Source organism: Centruroides sculpturatus, unplaced genomic scaffold (assembly GCF_000671375.1).
Source record: "Centruroides sculpturatus isolate CEXI.00-Female unplaced genomic scaffold, Cexi_2.0 scaffold1214, whole genome shotgun sequence".
NCBI classification, from domain to species: Eukaryota; Metazoa; Arthropoda; class Arachnida; order Scorpiones; family Buthidae; genus Centruroides; species Centruroides sculpturatus.
The window spans coordinates 176,586-183,935 of NW_019385996.1; the positions used below are offsets into that span (position 1 = coordinate 176,586).

At 37.4% G+C, this 7,350-nt stretch overlaps 1 protein-coding gene across 1 annotated transcript in view; it reads left to right on the plus strand.

Annotated features, from left to right (window-relative positions):
- The first annotated feature begins 3,441 nt into the window (after positions 1-3,441).
- LOC111613000 (serine protease 48-like) overlaps positions 3,442-7,350 on the plus strand; it is a 26,975-nt gene continuing 23,066 nt past the window's right edge. The window contains exon 1 of the mRNA XM_023354294.1: positions 3,442-3,578. The gene's annotated coding sequence lies outside the window, so the exon portion shown is untranslated. The remainder of the gene's footprint in view (positions 3,579-7,350) is intronic.

Consider the following 7,350-nt stretch of genomic DNA (forward strand, 5'->3'; position numbering starts at 1 on the left):
ACTGAAGTACTAATACTTCACGAAAATAACAATTTTCGTGAACTATTAGTACTTAAGTATGTAAAAATTTATTACATTTCATGTTGTATGAGGGTTTACCCATTTCTCGAACCGTGTCAGAGTGAATCCGTGTTATAAAAGTACCGTGTTATACGGGGGATGGTACCAATTCTCGAACCGTGTTAGAGCGAATCCGTGCTATAGAAGTGCCGTGTTATACGGGGGTTACCTGTATTTTACTTTTCTGGATATTATATAGAACAGGGAAAGTACGGCGATCGGTCAAAAACTGACTCCCTCCAAAATTTTTACATTTTTTGGAATCGGGACCTTGAAACACCCAGATATGCAAAAATTGGAAGATTCCTGTATGGATTTTGTTCATCCATTTGGTAACTTAATAACTCGCGTGCCTTTCTTCGAAAATTTCTGTAATTTGACAGGGAAGTTCGCTTATTAGGGGGATCGATGCTATTAAATTTCGGCGGTTAAAGGTCCAGGGGATGGGAAGATGGAAGGGATAGTGTGTTAATGACGATTTTACTCGTTATTAGCATCTATAATTATCTATAAAACTTGTCTCCACCCTGAAAATTAAGCTTTTTGTTATTTTATAATAATAACTTAAATTTTTTTTACATTATTAATCTGGTAACAGATGGCGCCACGCGCAATTTTAATTGTTGCTGGAAAAAGCGCAATTCGTTGCTGCATTTTGTTATTGGTTTAATGTCGGTGTATGTTTTCAACAGTTTTACGCAAAATGCATAAAACTTTTGCGCACAGGTACACGGCAAGGTGACAGGTGGGCCATCTACCGAGGGAGGATGCCTCCCGGGGGCCCTGTAAGGGAAACAGGCCTATTTAGATGTTACAAGAGTGAAGAAAATCCGGAAAGCTCTACGTGGCCGGGCACGAACCCACGACCAACTGCCTGGTTTTTATCTGGTTAGCCGAAATTTTGGTCGGTGGCCGGAGCGCAGCCCTAGAATTAACCCACCTCTATTATAAATGACCTATTTAAAATATTTGGAAATATTCTACATTAATTACAATTTAATAAAGTACTTTAAATGCTTTTTTTTAAGCAAGGTAAGTACAACTTGTTTAAATTATCGTGTACACGAGCGTACATTGATACAGTGCTCCCGAAATTCGTGGCATTGGCACTCGAGAGAGAAACACGTACGGGCATCTCTAACTAAATATAGAATCCCGTATTTGAAATTATCTGTAACCGTAAACAAAATGGCGATATTGAGTACGTAACGTAAATATTTAAGTATAATAATCGGTATGCTATCTTTTGTAAATATTTCTTACGCAGCGTGTTTAATATAATTAACAGAAATATTTTGAAGTTGGTAATGAATAAAATTTAAATGTTTTGGTTAAAAATTAAAAAAATAATAATTACGATTCATTATCAACCATAATAATAATAATAATATATATATATATATATATATACACACACACACTGCACTATTGTTAACTCGTAATTATAGTAATATTAAAACAGTAAAATTTAATATGGAAGGTCTTATTGCAGGCAATTATGACTCCAGCCTACTGGGGGTCCTAGATCGCATCGATGACCACCCCAGGAATTTTTCGTGGGCGGTGGGTTTCATCCCTCCACTCCATTATGGGCTAGGTGGTGAGGGATGACCACCTGGCCCATAATGGAGCGTGGTGAGGGACAGCCATAACGGTGAGGGCTTTTACCATGCCATGAAGGGTATGACGAAAGGTTTACTTGGCGGAGAGTCAAAAAATGAAAAAAATAATTATAACAATTGGTACATACCAATAACTGTAAACCGTTCAATTGTTTACGACGGCTTCAGAACTTTCTGCTTGGAGTGAACACTGATACACGATTTTATATTAGTAGACAAGTGGGAAGACAGAAACAGTTCAGAAGTATTTGTTTACTTAACGATAAAGGAAATTCTTCTCTAAGTAAATTCTATAATCGCATAGTTCTAAACGGTTCCGAATTCGTTTACGAACATTCCAACACTCGGAAACGAACGCTTAAAATATTAATTGTGTGGTAAATCTTGGAAAATATTTCGTATATTGTCGATTAGAATCGTAGACTTTTAATGATATCGGGCATAAAAATCCAATGTTTCTTTTGCTATTTCTGTATAAACATCTTTTAGGCGTCGTTTAGGCTTCACGAGTAATTGACGATACGGAAAGAATTTTCTCAATTAAAATCTTATATAAACAAAATACAGTATTAAATTTATTTATGAAGCTAGTCGCATGCCAGCACCCTTTTCTAAATTCGAATTTATTAGAATTTGTGTACATTGCATAACTGTGGCATACACAGGAGTAGATATTATTTTTAAACATTTTTTCGTTAAGAAACTTTCGGTTTGGTTTCGCTTTGGTTTTATTCGTGTGGGGCAACGCGACACGTGGGCGAGCTGCGAGAGGGAGGACTTTCCGCGGTAAACTGCCCCTTTTACGTGTAACGAACGTGAAGAAAGCATCACTGGTGGGCTCCAAACTTTTGGCATTTGGTAATTCTAAATGTTTCAAATTCTTTTTCTTTGGATAATTGGGTCATGCAATGTCCCGACATCCAGAGACGCCCGGAGGGTGGACAAAAGGATCAAATTGCCCTGGGCCCTAAGAGATTTCTTTTAGGGACCTACGTAATTGTTTTTCATTACTTCCTTTAATTTAATATAATAATTTAATTTACTACAGGGCTTTCAATACGTATTTTACCTCGGGCCCGCTTACCCTATTGGCCACCATGACGACAGCTATGAGGATATTTAAATTCATAAAGTTGCAGCGTTTGGAACGAAACTTTGCTTTTAATTTTTAATATTTTTATTTAAAAAAAAGATACGAAAGTTTTTTTTTAATTATTGAAAAATTCGTATTGTTGTTTTAAATTCTTGCCGCTAGTCGGCGGTATGACTATGATTTTGAGGTTCCTGCAATGAATTATTGGAGGCCTTATCGAGCAAAGCAGATTGAAAATCAATTTTTTTTTTTCAATCCTCCTTTCTGTATATTTGAGGGCAGAGAAAACGGGACTTCAAAGGCATCACACTGCGGCTCTGAGGTACTCTAGGTCGTAGCCACCAGGAATTTACAATGAGGGCTATGTCGGGCCTAGCCAAATTTATCTCAAGCCGGGGGGAAAGGCTCTCTTAGTGTTGGGCAGGTTTTCTTCACGCGTCTAACGCCAAATCGGGGCCAGTTTTCCCATAGAAATCCACAAGGGAGGCAGTTGCTGCTTTGTCTCATCCTACACAACAGCAAATTTTTCTCGAAAAATCATTAAACGAATTTTATGATTTTGTAAGATGGTTAACTAAATATGGAGATGCGTTAACTAAGCATCACCATATTTAGTTAATCACACACCACATTTGCATTCGGGAAGCTTCTGAAAACGGGACGACACCTCGCCACATCCTGCAATTATGGCAACTTCGTGGAAGAAAGCTAAACGTTGTAGCCACTAGTGAAAGGAAACTGCATATTATTATTTTTTTCTGTGAAGAATTAGTAAAACAAAGATACACAACATATTTTAACAGGTAATTTTTTAAATTTTTAGTTATTATATACCTATATATAACAGTTATTATTTTACTTCTTTATATATAAACAGGGGCGAGTTATCCTACGGGCAAAAACGGCAATTGCCAGGGCCCCCAACAACTGGGGATGCCAAGCCAATCTTTTATAATAAAGTATTTCTCCAAAAAATTCCCCCCCCCCGAAGTCTGTAAAGTCAACACTATACACGGGCCCCTAATTCAAATTTGCCTGGGACCCACGGAGCTGTAACACGTCGCTGTATACAACTCCATAGCACGGAATGATTCTTTTTCCATTTCTGACTGTTCACCCTGTGAGCACTAAAGAGGCCATTTTTAGCCACGAGTTCGGCCAAGCCCACAATGAAAAGGCCGAGAACCCCCGATTTTCCGAAAAAAAAGTTAAATAAACCATATCCAAACAACGGTCACTGCCAATAATGATGATTAAAAAATTTCAAAAATTATCATTTTCTGCAGTTGATGATTAAAAAATTTCAAAAATTATCATTTTCTGCAGAGAACACTTTTTCTTTGTTATTATTATTATTTCAGCATTGGCTATAATAAAAATTATCCGTTTTCTGATTATTTTTTCGTCCCACCAGTGGCCAAGCTGTTCCGTTCCGTAAACACTGGGAGTTTGGTTGTGTATTCGCGCCTTGGCAGAAAGGGCTGGCCACGTGGAGTTTTTCGGGTTTCCTCCACGTCTGTAACGCCTGAATAGTGGCTAGTTACCCTTAAAAAGACCTCCCGGAAGGCATCCCCCTAGGCAGATCGCCCAAGTATTACGTTGCCATAACTTAAACCAACCAACCTGATTATTTTTTTCAAATAATGAAATAACTTTGGCCATGGGCTAACGTTTATACTGGATTATTTTTCAATGCAATACAATATTCTTCCTTTTCATTATTGTATACAAATAATACTGAACTGTTTTAAATTAAAATTTAAAAAAATAATATTCATTTTAACTTTACAAATTTGAGAACGTCATCGCCTGAAACCTTATACAGTCTTAAGCAATAACACAAAGGAAGTTTAACTCCTACATCACTTGTTTTATTACAAGGCGATGTAAAAAATCCTACTACTGCCGGTTTGATTTTCTCAAATTCCATGACAAATGATAAGATTTCCTCAAATTATTCCTTCTCCTTCGATCAAACAACGTTTTCTTTCCTCTATGTACAAAATTATTTCGTTCGGTAACTTTGATTGGCGTAAATTCTCCCGGTACAGTGTATCAATGAGCTTTTTTTTCTTCTTCTTCCTCTTTCCGCCGTGTGGGCACTAGGAAGTCCTCTTAGGGCAGGCCCATTATGGGTTCGGCCAGGCCCACAATGGGGTGCCCGGGTGGTGAGGGACGGGGCCCGACATATCCGAATGGACCACTCCCCGAAAAATTCCTGGGGAATTTTTTGACCCGTCCGAATTTGATCCCGGGTCCCACAGAGCGGTGGGCTGCCACCTTGACCGCTTAGCCATCGGCCGTCCTGTACCAATGAGCTAGAATATAACTACATAGTGTGGCTGAAGCTACGCCTGTTTGAGGAAAATTGAATACACGTCCGCCATTTTCTTTTTAGTCAAGGGGCGTGGCATTTGTGTTGTGTAAAGACAATCAGCTAAAATATTTACAGCTGGTTGTCTTTACACAACCATAATTTACACATTTAATTACAGCGCTCTTAAAGGCAACGACATGTACTCTTCGATAGTACATGTAGTGTCTTTAAGAGCGCTGTAACCATAGTCACAGCCACTCTATGTGGTATATTCTAGCTCGTTGCAGTATACCCATAAGAAAGGCCATATTTTGAGATTGTGCCGCGATTGGCACGTCATCTGTAAAACGTTAAAGTAGTGAACAAAACGCCCCGCGTGAAACGTAGTGTATTGTTTGTTTGCTTACTTATTTACAATTAACAATGGTTAAGTTTTATATAGAATCATATAGACTTTTTTTCTTTTATGACATAAATTTTGAATTTTTGCTTTAATTTTATGTTTTGAATGATATTAAGAAGTACAGTATATGTTATAAATACTATATGCAACCGGTGTACCACAGGACGCTAGTATTCTCCGAATCTGCCTTAAGTGTTCCGCGAAAATTCGAGTGCGTTTGTTTACTGGAAGACTATGGATATCCGCAACTAAAAAAAAAACTGTTATTTGAAATATACTGGTTTATTTTTATAATTAATACAATGCGTGGTTGGTTTACTACTAAACTTCTCATGCCTTAATTATAAATTATCTTACAAATATTTTATACATATATACTCGCGTAATAACGTTTAACAGATAAATTAAAACCTGCAATTGCGATTAGTTGGTTTGGTGTATTTGTACACATGTGCGATCTGTTGAAGGAGAATGCCTCCTGGGAGGACTTTCTGTGGGAAATAGCCCGTTTCGGTGTTAGATGCGTAAAGAAAACCCGAGGGCCCGGGATCCAAACAGATCAAAATATCTCAGGAATTTTTCGGGGTTGGTCTGTCCCGGATATTTCGGGCCCCATCCATCACCGCCACGACGCTCTACTGTAGGCTTTCCCGAACACACGCTGGGCCCTGAATATGCCCTTCTTAGTGCTTACAGCGCAGAAGTAATAAGTTATCTACCTGTCATAATACATGCGGCGTTATCAGATTCCGATTTAGAAAGGTTTCTACCTCTGTGCATAAACAAACATATATATATATATAAAACGTGATTACAAACAAATGATACTGATGATACTGCTGCTAATAGTGGTGGTTGTGTTATAAATATCAATACTACTAACACATTTCAAATTACTTCATGTAAGATTAGTGGATTGCATTAAAATGAAAACCGCATACTGTGACAGCGTTCGTTATTTTTACCTGTTTGTTGCAAATTGTTAAAATTATAATTAGCAATGACGCGAAAAAAAATCAAGATTCTTCTTGCTCATAGCATAAATTGTAAGAATAAATGACAAAGCACGTTATACTGAGGTAAAGGTTTCCAACAAACTTTTCAATGCTATTTTGCATTACAAATTAACGAATTCATTGTCATTAGTGGGAAAGAGCGACCGGGTGGCCGAGCGGTCAAGGTGACAACCTATCGCTCTGGGGAACCTGGAATCGAATCCGGACGGGTCGAAAAAATACGGCTGCCCCATTGTGAGCCTGGCCTAACCCATAATGGGCTTGCTAAAAAGGCCCTCTCAGTGACCACAATGCGGAAAGACTAAAAAAAGAATGACAATTTTATTAATGAAACTTGAGCTTTTAATGGAACTTGAGCTATTAATGAAAATTAAGCTTTTCGCCATTTTATAATAATAATAATACAGGTAACCCCCGTATAACACGGTAGTAACTACCGTGTTATACGGGTTCCAAAAAATTGCCGTGTTATGCGAATCCGTGTTATACGAAACAAGGAACTAATACGAAAAGGAGGGTTAGGTGCCAAAAATTAAAAAAACATGATGGTATATTTTCATAATTAAGATAAATATCTTCATTAAAATTTTTAAGTGATACATATTAATATAAATTAAACAATATTTTCTTCGTCATTACTAAAAACACTATTAATTAACCGAGAGCGTTTCTTTTTGGCAAGTTATCCTTATCCTCTGAGCATTTTTCTGCATTATCTTCAGACTCATGCTTTACCTTTTGCAAAATGTATGTAATTTTAGATTGCTTGCTTCTAGTTAAAAGGTCTTTATAAATTTCCTTATATGGTGCTAAGTACTTATGAAGAATAAAGCAAGTAT